The sequence below is a fragment of the Asparagus officinalis genome, chromosome 1, assembly GCF_001876935.1.
Source record: "Asparagus officinalis chromosome 1, Aspof.V1, whole genome shotgun sequence".
Lineage (NCBI taxonomy): Eukaryota > Viridiplantae > Streptophyta > Magnoliopsida > Asparagales > Asparagaceae > Asparagus > Asparagus officinalis.
This window is the reverse complement of record NC_033794.1, coordinates 48,305,126-48,322,844: the sequence shown is the minus strand read 5'-3', so window position 1 is coordinate 48,322,844 and position 17,719 is coordinate 48,305,126.

Below are 17,719 nucleotides of genomic sequence, written 5' to 3'. Positions count from 1 at the left end.
TCTACTTAGCTGGGGCAGCTTCTCTGTGGCCTCGCTAAGAGATGAGATTCTTCAAATACTCTCTCTCAATCAAGTCCTCGATATCCCTCTTAAGGATACAATAGCCATTAGTGAGACGGCCGTGATCCTTGTGATAACGACAGAACTCCTTCATGTTATGGTTCTTAGGATTTGACGTCATCTTAGGAGCAGGCTCCTTGAGGTGTCCCTCCTTCTGAACCAGGGATAGAGTCGATGCGAGGATGGTGTTGAAGACGGTGAGGGATAGTCTTAGCGGTTGGTCCCTTTGTCGGTCCCTCCTGTTGGGCCGATTGGGATGAGAGTCGAGACTCTCAGAGGGTCTCTTGGCCACTCCTATCTTGTAGTGGGGCCTCTGGCCGACTTCGGTTTCGGTGCCACCGCCGAAGCTGTTGCTGAAGTCCTAGGATTCCTGGTACTATTGAAGTTGTTGTTGCGGAGGTCTCTGAGGCCTTGGCTGACGCCTTGTAGGCACGAGCATCCTCCATGTCCATATATCCATAATCCTTGGCCATCAACTACTCATTGTTATCAACTGGCTTCTTAGCAAGCGAGTCGGCCAACTCATTGCTCTACAAGCCAGCCACAAGTGTGGACAAGGCAACTGCACTCACTGGGTCATTGACCTCTAACTTCTTCACTTGGAACCTCTTGAAGTAGGCTCAAAGACTCTCTTCGGCCCCCTTCCTCATCTGAATCAACACGTGAGGGGGTAGCTTCTGCTTGGTGTCAGCCAAGAAGTGGTGGATGAACTTTTGGCTGAGTTGTTGGAAGCTCCTGGTAGACTTCTTCTCAAGAGCATTCCACCAGAGCTTGGCAATCCTTGAAAGAATGATAGGAAAGCATCGACAAATAACTGCTTCCAAAGCTTGGAGCATGCTCATTACATCATAGTAATTTTGAACATGCTCGGAGGGGTCTCCATCGCCTTTGTACTTCTTCATGTGAGGCATCTTGAAATTCTCACATGAGGCATTCATAAGGCCATCTGAGAGAGGGGTGTTTCCTCCAATGGCGTATGCGACTGGTCTATAAACTCGGTCATATACATAGGCCCTTATGATAACAGAGGGGCTTGGGAAAGGCACAATGATGGAGGAGAGTCTTAGAGATCACTCTCCTAGTGCGGTCCCCAAAGTGACCTGGGCCTGGACTCTCATCAGTGTTCTGATGGTGGTGGTGCTATCAGCGAGGCTTGTCAGCATGAGCCGATCGACGAGTGGGGACACATGCTCGACACAATTCCCTAGCTGCTTGGCAACAGCATGAGTCCGAGGTTAGACTACTCGCTGAGCTCTGGAAGGAGTATGAGTCTCCGACTGCTGGTCTCCAAAAGGTGGGGGTAGAGCTGAGGTAGCTCATTACGATTGCGGAAGCCGACTAAGAAGATCGCTAGTAAAGGTAGCGAATTGCTTTTGGAGAGACCGAGAAAGCTTCTGAGCTGTTTTCTCAAGCTGGACTCGAGTAACATAGCTCTGATGTGGTCCTATATGGCGAAATAGGTCAGACCCATGCTCAGAACATGACATATTTTCTCAGAAAAGAAAGAGGCCCCATGGTGGGCGCAAGGCTATTGATGTACTAGTGATCACACAGTCAGTTGTATCCGTGGTTGGATGAGATTGTTGAGTGTTGATGAGGGGCTGTTTTCTTCCCCAACATTATGTCTGGTTCTTTGAGTGTGGTTGATGAATCTGCACAGGTAGAAACTCGTGAGAGGATGAGGTTTGGTTCCCCATGGTTCCTCCGACGATCAAGTTAGCCGATGAACTCGAATAGGGAAAGGTAAATAACTGTGATAGTTCTTGTGTGTGCAATATGTCTTCTTAGAGATCAGATTGAAAAAAGATTTAGAAGAAGATCCCAATCCCCCTTGTACGTTAGAATAGTACATGTATTTATACTGAGGGTATAAGGGTAGATCCGTCATTTTGGCCGAGCACAGAATGGCGGTGATGAGTAGCCGTGTCAGCGCCTACTTTACAGGTGTCGGCTGGTGACTGGATGAGCGATCAACTTAGCATTAACGAGAAGTGAGTGGTGACATAGTGGTGCCCCGTGTGGTCCAATGAGTCATGAATGCTATCTGGGCTAGAGGCATGATGCGTCTGTCATGCATTAAATTCAATGCAGACACATTGCCAGAGGGAGAGTCTCATGGCAGAGGTTGTCTTTTAACTTTGCTGAGAAGTAATGCCTTTCGAGTTGTCCTCGCGATGTGTCCAACAAATAGTCGAGTGACTTGTGGCCAACCGTCTTTGATAAAAGGGGGCGACAAGTACCACCTTTCGAGTCAACATGAGGGAATGTCGACTCGATAAGTCGGCTGAATCGTCATCCCTGCTAGTGTCTGGGCGCCAACTTGATTGGGGCATAGTATGCAATACACCTGTCCATTACTTGGCAATGAGTTGTAGTTTGGCAAATGGGAATATCATAACACCTTCAATTTAGGTCCATGCTAGAGACTCAAACTCAAAAAGTAGTCTTTCCTATTCCCACCACGAGAATAGAACTGGTCAGTCATGATCAGCAAGGTCGACAGAGCCAAGGCTTTGTCTCCCTTACAACCGCTAAAGGAGAGATTATGTGGGTCCATCCTAACCTCCTTCGAGATGAACATTGAGCATCCTCCAAGCCAATGGTCTATGCAAAGGCTAAACACAAGTTGAAATCTTGTAATGTCATCTCTACAATTGTAGGTGATGAATCTTTGTAAGTTTCCTCACTTACAGATTAGGATGAAGAGAAGGTTACAATGGTGATTCAACGTAATCAAAATCCATTTGTAAGGATGAGATCTGGTAAGGGTTACTTGAAGAACTACAATCAGCCGGGACCTTCCAAGTAGCGTAAACCAACCAAACATTTGACAAGCCGTTGCAGCCACCGTCCATCAGAATTAAAGCACCATTCTAGTATGATATATTGGCTCAATAGGTTAATATCCCAGCCTATATAACCTTACATGAACTTCTAAATTTTTCTAAGGATTCAAGAGAAGCCTTGAGGGAACCATTGATGGATAGTGAAGCATTTCCCGGTCGCATACTGAATTTCCTCAAGACGAAGGTCAAAGGCAATGCTACCAATGCTATTAGCCGAAGCCTTATATTACCTTCACTCTAGATGACGACATGCTCATCAAGGAAAGCCATCACAAATGACCCCTCTATTACATTGAGTATGTTGGCTCAACAAAATTTGAGAGAATTCATATAGATTCTGCTTTGATTATCATTTTGCAAAGACTCCTTAGCTTCTTTGGTAACTTACTCTATAAGCTCTCAAGGACAACTACTACTATCTTTGGATTCAATTTCAGTGGTAGCTAGTCACTTGGAAAGATCTGGCTTAAATGTCAAATCAGTGATCTAAAGAAGGAGATGACGTGTTATGTTACATCATGGAGGTAGAAACACCATACAACTTGCTCCTTGGTTGACCTTGGATCCACTCCAACAAGTATGTCGATGAGCAGGGGGTTCTCTAAAGATGCTAAAAAGCATCCCTTTAAAGGAATGAAAAAAATACTTCACTGACTCCCTCCTATATGGCGAGAAGCATACAATCGAGATCGCCATTCCCGAGGACCTAGACAGCGGTAATGAGGCGGATAATAAAATTGGCATAAATGAGGATCCTATCTGGGAAATAGAGGGTCTTGTAATTACTCTAAAGGATCAATGTACAGACTAGTAAGCTAAAAATCAGGGTGATTGGGTTTTTAATGATAACATAAAATTCACTTGTAACTGTTATTCAGGCCCTAAGTATGAAAACTCAGAAGACAATGCTTTATTGTCTAGGATAGCTCTAGAATTGACCTTACATGTACCCATAAATGAGTCTAACAGGACTCATCAACATCTGGGCAGCTCAGGAGATGCCACCTTCATAGTTTGTGCAACAAGGAACATCCATATTCTATCATCTTCAAGAAAATCAAACCATGACCGCATCTACTGGTCTCAGATGACGAAGTCAAAGAAACACCTAAATTCTTTTAGCATAGGCAGCAATACCATCACATAATAACAATTATAACTTTACCTCAAAACCATGTTTGAATTTCGACTGAGGAGCATGGGTCCCATTAATCTCCTCTACACTAAAAGGGGAAATCATCGACTACTTCAATTGAACCAAACATGGACTTGGGTAATGTTTTGGGTTCTTTTGTATTGTAATTAATACAGATTACAAATGAAAGAAAGTTAGCAAAAAAGGATTTTTTTCCTTGGGTTCTTTTCAGTGTGCTAGTGGAGTGTCAATCATGTACTTCGTTGATGCGCCGATTAAGACGATTGGTCTTTTGCTATTGATGAGGATTAGATTGATTGGAAGCTAGCTCAGTCTTCTCTTAGCAACGTCCCTCAATGAGATTGCAAATGTGATGCGTGTGTAGCTTGTTTTAGCCAAAGCTTTCAGTCCCGCTTCTCTCTCAAATGGGTAATCTCCTCTCCTTTTATAGGATAAAAGAAAGAGTTAATGGTCCCCTTAATTGTTGTCGCTATTAAAGTAGGAGTTAGTGGGGAGCAATTATCCCCTAAAAATAGCTTTGAAATGGCTATTTGGGCGAACATTGCGGACTTGTCAAAGTTCGCTTCAGATGTGGGCGAAGGTCTCTTTGGAGGTGGGCGTGCCTTCTTCTGAAGTGGATGACTTGGTCTGCATGGGTGGAGTTCGTTAATTGGCAAACCTCACCTACGAGTTTGAATTTAGCACATAATTCGACTTGTGATTTGATCAATTGATAACATCTTTCGACTTGATTTAAGGTGTCCTGTGAAGGTTGACTCTCGGCTGACTTGGTCAGTCGAGTCGATGTGGGCTATCTGGTGAGGTTCGCTTCAATTGTCAGGCGAGCTTCGCTGAAGCTTGTTATGGGCTTGACTTTGGACCCATTCGAAGTGTTTAGCCCATACACATTCACTTTTCGGATCCAATATGATCATCATCCTTGGAGAAAATATATTTTGACCGTCTATCAGACCCCCCCTCTAAGTTTTCAAAATCCTACATTTCAATTTGCAGTTAGGATTTGAAATACTTTGGGCAGATAGCTAGAGGTATAGTGTTGAACGTGGCTTGAGTTGTCTTGATTAGGTGAAATTTTGTCTTCATCTACCTACTCGGTTGCCAGAGGTGTGGTGTTGAACATAGCTTCCCTTGTTGTTGACTTGTATCGAAGGATCAATGACGCTTGTACTCGTCTAAATCCATGTTTGAAATGAAATTTACCTTTTTTTGTTGGGGCGATGTTGAGAAATTAGTAAAATTTTAATTGATTCTTAGGTATGAGCGAAGGTCACACCATTTTGGGTTGCTAAGCGGAGTTCGTCGACTAGTGACATTCGCTAGCTGGCAAGACTCAATTTGTCTTGAGCTATGTTGGTGAAGTTCATCATTCTGGCCACGTTCGTTGGTTGGCGAGACTCAAGTTGTTTTGAGCCGTGTTGATGAAGTTCGTCGCATGGCGACAAATGCTGCTGGTGAAGTTTGTTAGGATCCGCCTCTAATTTGTGCCGTGATTTATGGCTAAGATATTTTGATTGAAAATCCTTTGAGATCTGCTATGGATTTGACTGAGTTTTAGGCTAAGTATTAGCCTCTCTGTCCGGTCCAATCTAATCTAAAAAGATGTGATTTTCTTAGGAGTTAGGATTTGAAAGAGGCATAAATAGAAGCCATCCCTATCCATTCTTACCACCTATATCTTCTTCTTCTTCTTATTCTTCTTCTTCTCCATGTCTGCGCCAACCTTGCATAGACCGAAGATGCTCCTCGACCGAGGAGCATAGATCAAAAGACTCCAACAGGAGTTAGCCTAAGTGAAGGGTAATCAAGCAGATGAACTCCGCATACTACGTCATTTAGCAAAGTTACTGTTGGCTGAGAAAGAGATGCTCGATCAGATCATCGAGAATCAGTCGGCTGCCAGGGATGAGCTAAATCATAATAGAGACGCGTGGATCTTCGAGTGCCTCGCTCTGTGTAAGATCGTTCGGTGATTGAAATGCCGATTAAAAATGATAATTGGATCTCCACAAGCGAAGACTCCAATAGTAACTAGGTATCACAAACGTGATCCTAGATTATAATTAGACTTCATGTGACTGACTCAGACCCAACGTCGAATTTTGGCATAAGAACGTGCTTCTTCCCATTGATATGCCTCACTTAGAGGAATAGAGCAGATCTTACCTTCCTGGGGAAACGTTCAGTTCTCTAAGTTTTGTAACATCAGAGGAACAAGGGCTATAGCTTGGTGCGGCTCGTGTCTGTTCCTCAAGCGCTGCATTACCCATATCTTAGGAGTATATGATAGTAGCAAATAGCAACAAGTACCCATCATCCTTGCAATTAAGCAGTCTTGAATGTCGCCTTCATGTAGTAAAGTCTTCGATCAATAAAAATAAACTTTTCCTCATGGTAAAATTATCCATCTCTTGTGTGCTTGATCTATTCATACTTTTGTAGTGAATCTAAACTCTGCATGGCTTGATCTCTACATGGAGTCATTGTATTTGGAAGTGAAGCTCAGGCTACCTTGTACTTGCGAGAGTCAGTTTGAAGTTCACCAGATGAAGTCTGCTAAAGTTTTATTCAACTTGGAAACTTAGTGAATTTTTCCAAGTCATTTTGGCGAGGTTCACTATGTAAAGCCTCAAAAAAATTGAGTTGTGATTTTCTAAATTTAGAGATTTAGTAAAATTCAATATGATGTTTAGGCGAGGTTCGCCTTAGTGCCCTGTTTAATTGAGCGAGGTTCACTTACTAAAGAAACAATCGTCTTGGCAAAGCTTAGTAAGTCGGTTAGGCGAGGCTCAACCTAAAGATATAAACTTTAGGTCTTCGATCTGCGCGCTTGGGATTACGACGAAGTTCATTCGAAGAGAGATTCTAGGCAAAGTTTGAGGCTAAACTTTCTTGCAAAGTTCGGAGGGAAATCTTCAATTGAGTTCACTAGCGAGATACTTGGTGAAGTTTAGGGCTAGAAATCTTGAGCGAAGTTCGGAGGGTTTTTAGCCTATAAATAAGACCATTTTGCCTCCCTCTTACTCACTTTGATTTTAAAAATTCTCCTACTCTTATCAAACCCTAGCTTTCTCAAAGATTCCCAAAGTTCATCATCAATGGCTCCTCATCACTAATAATCACATTTTAAAAACATTTTTATGCCCTCATTATCTATTTATATATATATAAATATACCACTAATAATATATTTATCTTAATGTGCAGGTTAATGAAGAATTAAGAATAAAAACAAAAAAGACTATAACTCCCTAATTTTCTATCATTTATTGAAGCCCAAATATGAGGACAAAATAAGGCCCAAAAAATCTTAAGGATCCATGAAGAAATCGGGTCAAGAAATCAACAAAAAACTAATCTGCCGAGAACCAGTCGGTCGGCCAACCGATTAGTCAACCGATAGGTAGTCGGCAAAAGTATATTTGTGGCTGGATATTAATTCTTGATCTCCAAGTTTCAACCCAGGGCTCTTATTCGTGGCTGGATATAAATAGGGGTAGAGAGCGAGGGGTTAGAGTGTGAAAATTTTTGTAAAAACTCCTTTTGGAGAGGAGGGTTACTCTTAATTGAGAAGACCTTTCAAAATTATAACTTTTTATTTCAATTAATAAACAAATTTTTTTCACCTCTTCATATTTTTCTTTTCTTCTCTTTGTTTGATCATGAAGATGAAGATGGACATCAGGATAAAGATTTGTTTTCATCAAGATGCTAGAACCCTCTTGGAATGTAAATTTTCTCTTTTAGCTTTTTTATTTTCTTGTAATCTTTTCTTTTCTTGCTTTATATATTCAAGGGGCTAGAACCCTTTTGAATTAGATTTATTTTGATGCATGGTAGAGTAGATTTACTTTCAATGTCTTTATTTTCTTGTATTTCTTTTGTAGTATAGATTTACATTTTTTTTTTGCATAGTTTTGATTTTCTTTTTTGTTCTTTTCTTTCTACTCATAGTTTAGAACTTTACTTCTTTATTCTTATTTTTCCTTTTTGTAATTAGTTTAATTTCCTTCCTTCATACTCTTTAATTTTTATTTTGCTTTTATTTTCTAAGATATGGAACTAAATCCATGTAGGAATTCTAGAATTGTATGAAAATAGTTTAATTTCTTTTATGAATTATGAGTTACTCTCTTGTGCTAACAATGATCATGCTTAGGATAATCACCTAGAGAACTAATTGGTAGAAGAAGAATTGGATAATCTATGCTTGCCTTGAGTGGTAGGATATGTTATACTAATAAATACTAGAATTACTATGTAGTTGTTCTTTTCATGAGTATTACTTTTGCTTGGATGATAATAGGATAGGTTATGCTTGCCTCTAGTGGTAGGATAATCTATACTTAATAAATCTAAAGTAAAATGTGATAAAAAGATAATAGTTCACGAATTTATAAGTTAAATTGGCTAGTGGATTCAATTCTAGATTCCTCATATCTCTAATTAAATCCTTCATCTTTACTTTATTGAATTTTCTCTTTGTTCTTGATTTTTCTTTATTTGCTTCTTGGTATTATTCCATTTTCTTCATCTTTCTTTCTCCCCTCTTAATCTTGTTTTGTTTTCATTTGCATATAACCACAACCACTCTCTTTATCTATCCACAATGACACATTTATCACTCCTAGTTGTCACACACACAAATTAAGAATCACTCTTGGTTAATTCCTACAACACGTCCCTCGTGGAATTCAATATTTTCTATACTATAACATGATTGTGCACTTACAATCTCGACATATTCACAAACAACCACATCAATCACGCTATTTCCAAGGGAAGAGGCTCTGCTCGAGGGGATCATCAGCCGAGAGCTGATGAGGTGCCGACGCAGCTAAAGATGGCAATGGTTAAGTGTCAAACCCATTGACGGTGATCTTCGGATCAACTTCAGTCTCAGCCCATTGGGCTTTTAAGCAATGCGTTAGGGCATTTGAAAACTTGATCTGCCATTGAAGGCGAGATCTTTATGACCATTTTTTTGTCTTCCTGATGAGCTTTCATCATTGGCGGCGAGGTTCTGTCAGCGGGGTTCTGTCAGCAGCCATTAATGGTGCTTATCGTGGTGAGCTTCGCGCTTTGGACAGGGCCCACTTAGCCTCCTTTTTTGGGCTTTTGCAGCGGACTTCGTTTAGGTGGAGTTTGTTGCTCCGTTTTGAGCAATCCTTGCTGAAGTGATATTCGCCAATCTAGGGTGACCTTCGCTTAGGGCCTGTTTGGCTATTTCCAAAAAAAATCGGAAATGGAAATATAGCTCTTGAAATGAATTCAAGACAATTCAAGATATTTCCTAGTTTTCATTTTTTTTGTTTGTTTCGTAAAGAAAAGGTTCATTTTCACTACCAAGTCACACAAACATACAAAAAAAACCTCCATAGTAACAGTGCTTTGATTTCTATTTCTTGTGTTTGTTTGAGAACAAGAAAAAGGAAATGAGAAATGTGACATTTAAACATTTCGTTTTATTCTTTTGAACTATTCAAACAGTGCTTTTACTAATTAATAATTCTCAGATGAGACATTTCCAAGTGTTTTCAGCCCAATTTGGTGTGAAAACACATTTCTTAAAAAATTAAGGTGGCAACACATGTGGCACTTCATTTCTTGAAAATTAAAGACGAAACAAACACTTGAAATGGAAACCTCTTGAAAACAAAAACCCATGTGGCACATGGGGGTTTTCTTGAAAGGTGAGGTGGCAACACATTTCCATTTTTTTAGCAAACAAACAGACCCTTAAGTGAGATTTGCATGTTTTAGTTAAATGAATTTCGCCAAGTTGGATGCGAAGTTCACTTTCTTTGGTTGAGCTTCACTTTGTCTTTTAAGTACTTAGTCAATATAGAGGACTTTTGCTTGTGAGACATCTCTGCTCTTGACTATGACGGTTGAACTTGGTCTTCGTTTGCTAACTCATTTTGTCATCATTGTGCAGTTGTCTATTCAAGAGATCCTGTAAATCATCATAATCATTTTGGTCATGATGGGACTCATGATCCTGAAGTGACGCACGTTTTTTTAGGGGAAATGTCCCACTGTTTCTCAATGGCAGCAGTCAAGAAATGATTGGGGCCATTCGTACGGGAAGCTATAAGACTTTGCGAGAGATAATCACTGACGTGAAATTCTCCGTGCCTCATGAAGATGTGTCGATGAAGCCACATTTCCTCTTTGGAGATAGTATCTCTGGTAGCAACTCTTTCTTCTACCGTGGATAAGAATATTAGTATTACGCTCAGGGAGATTGTTAATATGCTTTGCCGGTAATAGAGCGTTAGGTCTCCTTCTTATTCTTGTAGCGTCTTGCTATGCCTCGCTTCATGCGCTATAACCTCACAAATAGGGAGGATAGTGTTAAGAGAGGCATTTTGAAGTATGGGGGCGGCTTCCGTCAAGAAGGACTTTTCGGGACTAACATCATAGGGCTGCATCCAGGCTTTGTGATTGAGGACGCACCAGTTAATGAAATTGCTATTGTTCCAAAGACCTTTGGGAATGAGCTTGTCAAAATTGACGCCCAGTATCCAGACGGGGATGCCAGGTTCCCCGATTGGATTAAGTCAACAGACACCCAGTGGTGGACACGTTTGGTAGATTTCGCTCTCGTCACTTTTGAGGAGGGATTGTAATAATCAGGGCTCTATACTACAGTTAGAGCTTCTAAGTATTACATTGAGATTTGTGCACCGATTTTGTATGGCATTCTGGACCTGTACAATAGTCATAGCAACACTTCTTCACTCCAGCTGGGGAGATCGGGATCACTCTTCATGAGATATTCGTGGTGTCCCGTATACCGATGGGGGGTCGTCCATATGAGGAGTGTTTTCTTACTAACAAGGAGTTGAGCACTTACCCTCAAATTGCCCATGTTTCGGAGGCTTTTCAAGAACTAGTTTGCCACTTCCTCATTTGCCAGAGGACTACTAGGAGCACTGGTCATGACCATACCGTACCTCATGTTCCTTGGGCAGAGTATTTACTTCCTAACGTTAGTAAAAATGAAAATGTGTGTTTGATACTTCCAGCCATGGATGTTGATGTCGAGACTCGCATCCTCAAGGATGGCTTCGTATTGCACACTACTGACTATAACGTGTGTGGGTTTCATGCTGGTGACCAATTTGAGAGCTTCCATCACCAAGCGAAGGAGCCGATATCTGAGTTGGTATTGCTTGTAGGGTTCTTCTCTATTTGGCTGAAGGGTTGTGTTGTGCCTTCTTGGCTGAAAGATTGCATCTTGATTAAGGTGCTATTCCCCGCTGTGTTGTTGGCCTCTCGGTACAACTTAGCTCTTCTACCGGTGATAGTGAGCTACATTCATCATGGCCTAAGGGAATTGGCTACTGAATATTTGAAGGAGGGGCTACATGGGCTCAGTTCTTGCTTCCTCAACACATGCCCAACTATTACATGACATTAGGGTTTTGCAAGTGATACAGCAAGCTAATTGTCCCTCCTCCCGAGTTCTAGGTGAATAAAACCGGTTTGTATTAGATTATCCAGCGGTATAAGGAACTATCCAGGAAGGGTTTAAAGAGCAGAGCTCCTAGACTTTGAGAGTTTTTGGCAGAAGGCATGCTAGATGAAGAGTTAGAAGAGCCAGGTGAAAATCTTACCCATCCAAGACATGTCAGAATCAACATTCGAGAGCCGACTGAGTCAGCAATTCATTGAGGAGTACCCGGTAGAGGATGGGGGAAAGGAAAGAGGCCATAACATATTCCTCCTCCTCTGCCGTCTTCAAAAAAGCAATGTTAAGCATCTCTTAACCCTGAACCTGTGCCCAGAGACTCTTCGAGGATTAGGGAGGAGTCTCCTGTAGTCCCGGTACAAGAACCTAGGATTGGCTCTTTAGGTGATTATTTATTTACATGTTCATGACTTTTATATTTAAAATGCTTTTAGCTGATGCGCTTCTTTCATGCAGGTAAGGAGCCCATTCCTCTAGACGATGAATAGGAGCAAGTGGATTATGGGCATGATGACGCTGATGCCTATTTGACTGAGCCTGATAATGCATGCAAACTTTGTGACTTCGGTGACTCTTCATACATGCCAGGTACTTTCAGTTAGTCCTGTATGGTTGCTCCACTTTTAATAACTAATATTTCGTCTGTCTAACAGATGATGAGTCTAACTTCGAGACTATGGGTGAAGCAATGCCTACGTCTTTTCGTGTGAGTGGTCATTTTGAACCGGTGACTAATTTTGAGGGCGCTTCTAGTATTTGGCATCAGCGCTTGCTTTTGATATGACTGAGGCTCCTGCACTAGCACCTACTTTGTTAGTACGATGAAGATTGATTGTTCATGGTGCTTTTGACGATGATGACAACATTTCAATTTCTACCGTGCCGGTAGGAGTTTAAAGGGAGGGGCCATAAAGCCCTAAACCTCGTTCTGATGAACATCCAAGTGAAGCTGCAGGTACTCTTGGTGAGCCGGAGGTTTCATCTATAGGTGTTGAAGTTGTACCTGCGGATGTGCCTATGACGATAGTGATGGTTGTGAGGATGACGATATCGTTTACAGTCTCAAACATCTTGGTGACACTTGCACCGTATCTTATGTCGGGGAATAGTGGATACAAGTTGTACCTACTATCTCCTTAACTACCACGATGAAATGGTAATCTCAATTGAGGTAGGTCCTTCGAGTTTCATGGAGGTTCCTCAATCCCCTAATCTCGAGGACTTGGTGGAGGTGGAGATAAAGATATTGACGAAGAATTTGGTGAGATTGTTTAAACCAGAGTGTCACGGTCGTCTTGAAGTTGTAGAGAGCGTTATCTACCCGTACTCTCAAGTTACTGACGCATCAGCTGGGTGTTTTGACATCAGTCGCCAGCTCTCTCCGCACTGAACCTTACAAGATGGAGATAAATAAAGCTAAATTCCATTGCCAAGACTTGTATGGGCTTTGCACGTCTGATCTTGATGGCATTGTTGAGGTCAAATTCTATCACTTGCTAGCATCTCATCATAAGACTGGTGAATCTGCCCGTGCAGAAATGGAGCTTAGTGTGAAAGTCCGTAGTTTGAATGACAGCATTGCGTCGGCTGATGGTCATCATATAGAGCTTCAAGGTGCTATTAAAAAAGGATGCGATAATCGATGAGGCTAAGGTGACCATTGCTGCGGCTCAGGCACGTTTGGAGGTAACACCAGAAGGAGGAGTTTGAGCTCAATCTAGTCGAGTTGACCAAGAAGTAGGACACTCAAGTTGCGGAGCTCCAAGCTGAAATAGAGAGGCTCTCGGTCATCAGATCTCAGGTCATTCTAGCCGATCCTAGATTCTTGAAGGAACAGACCCAGAAGAGTGCTCATGAAGTCAGGGATGCACGAATGGCTGAGTATGTTACACAGATACACACTTTTTATCCACTTTCCCTGTAATATTTGTTTGTAGCTCTTTTAATAAATAAAAGAACTTCTTATCTCCCTTGATGTTAATATGATAAAGGTGTAGTGTTAATGTATCATAGTAACATCTTTGTTGGGGATAATGATGTTTGGATCAAACTAGTAGAGGTGTAATGTTAACATAATAGCTTGATCAAGTTAACATTGTTCATAGGTATAATGTTAGCGTGACAGTGAGAGGATATTTGACAGAGGTGTAATGTTAACTAGTTAGTTGAATCAAACCGATAGAGGTGTAATATTAACATATCAGGTTTACAAGGTTAGTACTATTCAGAGGTGTAATGTTAACATAATAGTGCTAAGGAATTTTGATAGAGGTGTAATTTTAGCATGCCAAAGGGAGTGACCGACAAAGGAGTAGTGTTAACCTGTCGGTTCACAAAAGTCCAAAGGACGACTACCGTTTGGAAGTGTAATGTTAACTTAACGGTAGGAAATTGATTGAAGTGTAATGTTAACTAATCGATTTTTTACAAGAACGAGTTTAACAGAGGTGTAATGTTAACTGGTCAAATTCGCTAAGATAAGTCAACAGAGGTGTAATTTTAATCGGTCGACGAAATGGTTTGATAGAGGTGTAATATTAACCCGTTAGATCATTTAAAAGTAGAAAACCATTCAGAGGTGTAATGTTAACATGATGATTTGGTCAAATTGGTATTGTTCAGAGGTGTAATGTTAACATGACAGCGATAAGGATATTTTGGAGTGGACATTGTTCTAAGGTGTAATGTTAACATGATAGTGATAAGAATATTTAGAGTCAAGCAGAGGTGTAATGTTAACTTGATGACTCGTTAGAGAGATTTCCGGATCAAGAAGATCAATATTTCTAGTCAGAGGTGGAAACTTAAATGTGACCAAGATCCCTATAGGGAGATGGAATTGGCCAATATCATGGTAAGTATTTCTTGAGAAACTTCCTATTGATTGGCGCCATAAGCCTATTGCCATGTTAGTCAATTAGGCGATATGCTCCATTTGAGTAGGCTGTCTCTACTATAAATGGACATTCCCATTTGGGTTGGAATTTTCCTTTAGTCTTATGTGTCATGACCATAGGTCGACAAATGGCTAAGACCAAATCGCCTTCTTTGAAGGATCGTTCTCTGACTCTCTAGTTGAAAGCCCTCGAGATCTATGAATAGTAGATCTCGATTCTTTTCTGAGCGTGGAGCCTCATCTCATCTAGCGCTTCTAGTTCTTAATGATGATTCTTTTAGCAATGGCGATTCTTAATGACAATACCTGAATTTCTAGAGGGATCACGGCTTCACATCCATAGACTAATGAGAATGGCGTGGAGCCAATGGGAGTGCAGACTATTGTTCGATAAGCTCATAAACACTCTCTGAGTTTCTCCTCCTAATCTCGTTTGTTAGAGGAGACGAGCTTCTTTAGCAGTTTGATAATAGTCTTTGTTGAAAGCTTTAGCTAGACCATTGGCAGCTGGGTTATATGGTGTAGTAGCCATATCTTAAATTCTGAACTTGTTGCAAAATTTGAAGAACCATCGACTCACGAAATGTAGATTGTTATCGTGAATGATTTGTCTAGGAACGCCAAATCGATAAATCACGTGATGTCTTAAGAATTTATCACTTGTGATGTATTGACTTCTCTAAGGGTAACATGTTAGGTCCATTTGGAGAAGTAATCTATGATGGCCAGGACGTATCGATGGCCTTTGGCGGACGGTGGGATGATTAGCCTAATGATGTCCACGCCCCAAACTTCAAATGGCCAAGAGGCGACTATCAGATGTAATTCGTCCGGAGGTTGATGTAGGAAATCAATGTGGATATGACATGCGTGACATCATTTAGTGTGTGCTACCACATCTGCTATCATTGTCGGATACTAGTAGCCTAGACGACATAGTCAGTCTTGAAGTTTGGGACCTGGTTGATGAGCTCCACATGCATCATCGTGAGCTTGCTTTATTACTTCTCAAGCTTCACTTGGTGTAAGCATCAGAGCAAAGTTCTGAAAAAGATCATTGGTACAAAGTTTACATGGCAGAATCATAGAAGAAGCATTGAGGCCTTCTTTGGATTGAAATTGCTTGCCTCGAATCATCTGATAGTATCCCGTGTAAGACATAGTCAATGATTGGGAACCATGAATTATTGCCCTCGAAGTGAGTTGGCATGGCTTGCACTTCGTTTGCTTCAACGTTATGATCTGGGGAGCACAGTTGATGGCTATCCACAGTGATACACCTAGTGGATTTAGATGCCGGGGCAAGTGTGGCTACAAGGGATGCCAGAGCATCCGCATGGGTGCTTTCGAGGTGAGCTATGTAGCTAATGTAGAAGCCTTCGAAAGATTGGGCTAATTTTGTTGCCGCCTTATGGTAATAAGGCATGAGGTCATTGTGGTAGACCTTATATTTTCCTTTGATCTGATTCACGATTAGTTTATAATCACCGTGATCTTCAAGATATTTGATACCCATGTCTTGAGCAAGTCGTAGGCCTTTTATAAGAGCATTATACTCAACTACATTGTTGGAGCATGGCTCGGTCAATGAGTAGGCCCGAGGGAGGACATGTCTATGGGGTCAATCAGCACTAGCCCTTCTCCTGCAATTATTGCACCCTTATGGTTGTGTTGTGACACACTGTCGAAGTAGAGTTGCCATATTTTTTGATCTAGAATAGCATTCGACTCGAAGACTTCATTCGGTATGTCTTCATAAAGCTTGGAAGACTTGGGAATACGGTTTTCTGCTAGAAAATCGGCTATTGCTTGACACATAACTACTTTTTATGGCATGAATGTCATGTCATATTGTGATAGCAATATTGCTCATTTTTCTAGCCTAGAATTCAATGACCCAGGTTTTATCATGAGTATCCGTAGAGGATTGACTCTTGAAATGACGTGAATGGATTAGCCGGTGAGGTAGTGTCACATCTTTTGAATCGCGAAGACTAATGGTAAACATTCATTCTCAACTTGGTTATACCGATGTTCTGCACCGATCATAATTCGGCTGAGGTAGTAAATAGCTTGTTCATGGCTATTGTCATTCTTTTGAGTGAGAAGGGCTCTGAGTGAATGATCCATTGCCCTAACATAGATCAGGAATGGTTTACCTGATATTAGGGGGCTAAAACCGGTGGCTTTGTGAGATAAGCCTTGATCTCATTGAAAGCTTCTTGATAGGTGTCATTCCAGGCGAACTAAACACCTTTCTTCATGAGTCTTTGAAATCGTTGACATTTCCTAGACATGTTGGTGATAAACCTTCGGATGTAGGCTAATCATCCTTGAAAACCTTTAAGGTCTTTCAGATTTTTTGGAGGTGGCATTTCTTTGATAGCCTTCACTTTTTCAAAGTTAACGTGTATTCATGTGGATGTTATAATAAACCCAAGGAATTTGCTTGATGATACCCCCTAGGAAGGATTTGGTTTGATTCATTTTGAGTCGGTGTTTTCGCATGACTTTGAACACCGTTCTTAGGTCACCAACGTGGTCCTGTTTGTGATAGGTTTTGATTGCGAGGTTGTCGATGTTGCACTCCACTGTTTTATGCAAATGTTCACCAATAATCGTGTTCATAGCGTGTTAGTAGGTAGCTCCAGTATTCTTCAAACCGAAGGGCATTACTATATAACTGTATATTCCTAAAGGTGTTCTGAAGGCTGTGTGCTTTTGATCATCTAGATGCATTTTGATTTAGTTGTATCCAGAGAAATGGTCCATGAAAGACATCTTCTCAAACCCGCATATATTGTCGACCATAACATCCGTGATAGGGAGATAGAACTTGTCTTTTGGACAACAGAGGTTGAGATCACGAAAGTCGATGCAGATTCGAAACTTGCTGCTCTTTTTCATCATCGCCATGATGTTGGCTAACCAATCGACATGTTGTTCTTTGTGGATAAACCCACACTCAATGAGCTTGCAGATTTCCTTCTCGATTTGTTCCATCAACTCAGGACGGAAGTGCCGTTGCTGTTGCTTGACCGGCTTAACGCTAGGGTTGATATCAAGATGATGTACAGCCAAGCTGGGGTCCAGACTCGACATGTCTTCATAGCTCCATGCAAAAGACATCAATATACTCTTGAAGGAGAACTATGAGTTCTTCCCCTTCATCGAATGAGAGACTTTTGCTAATAAAGATGGGCTTAGGGTTGATTTCATCGCCTATGTTGATTTGAACCATATCTTCGGTGGCTGGTTCTCTGATTTTGAAATGCGACTCTCGTTAC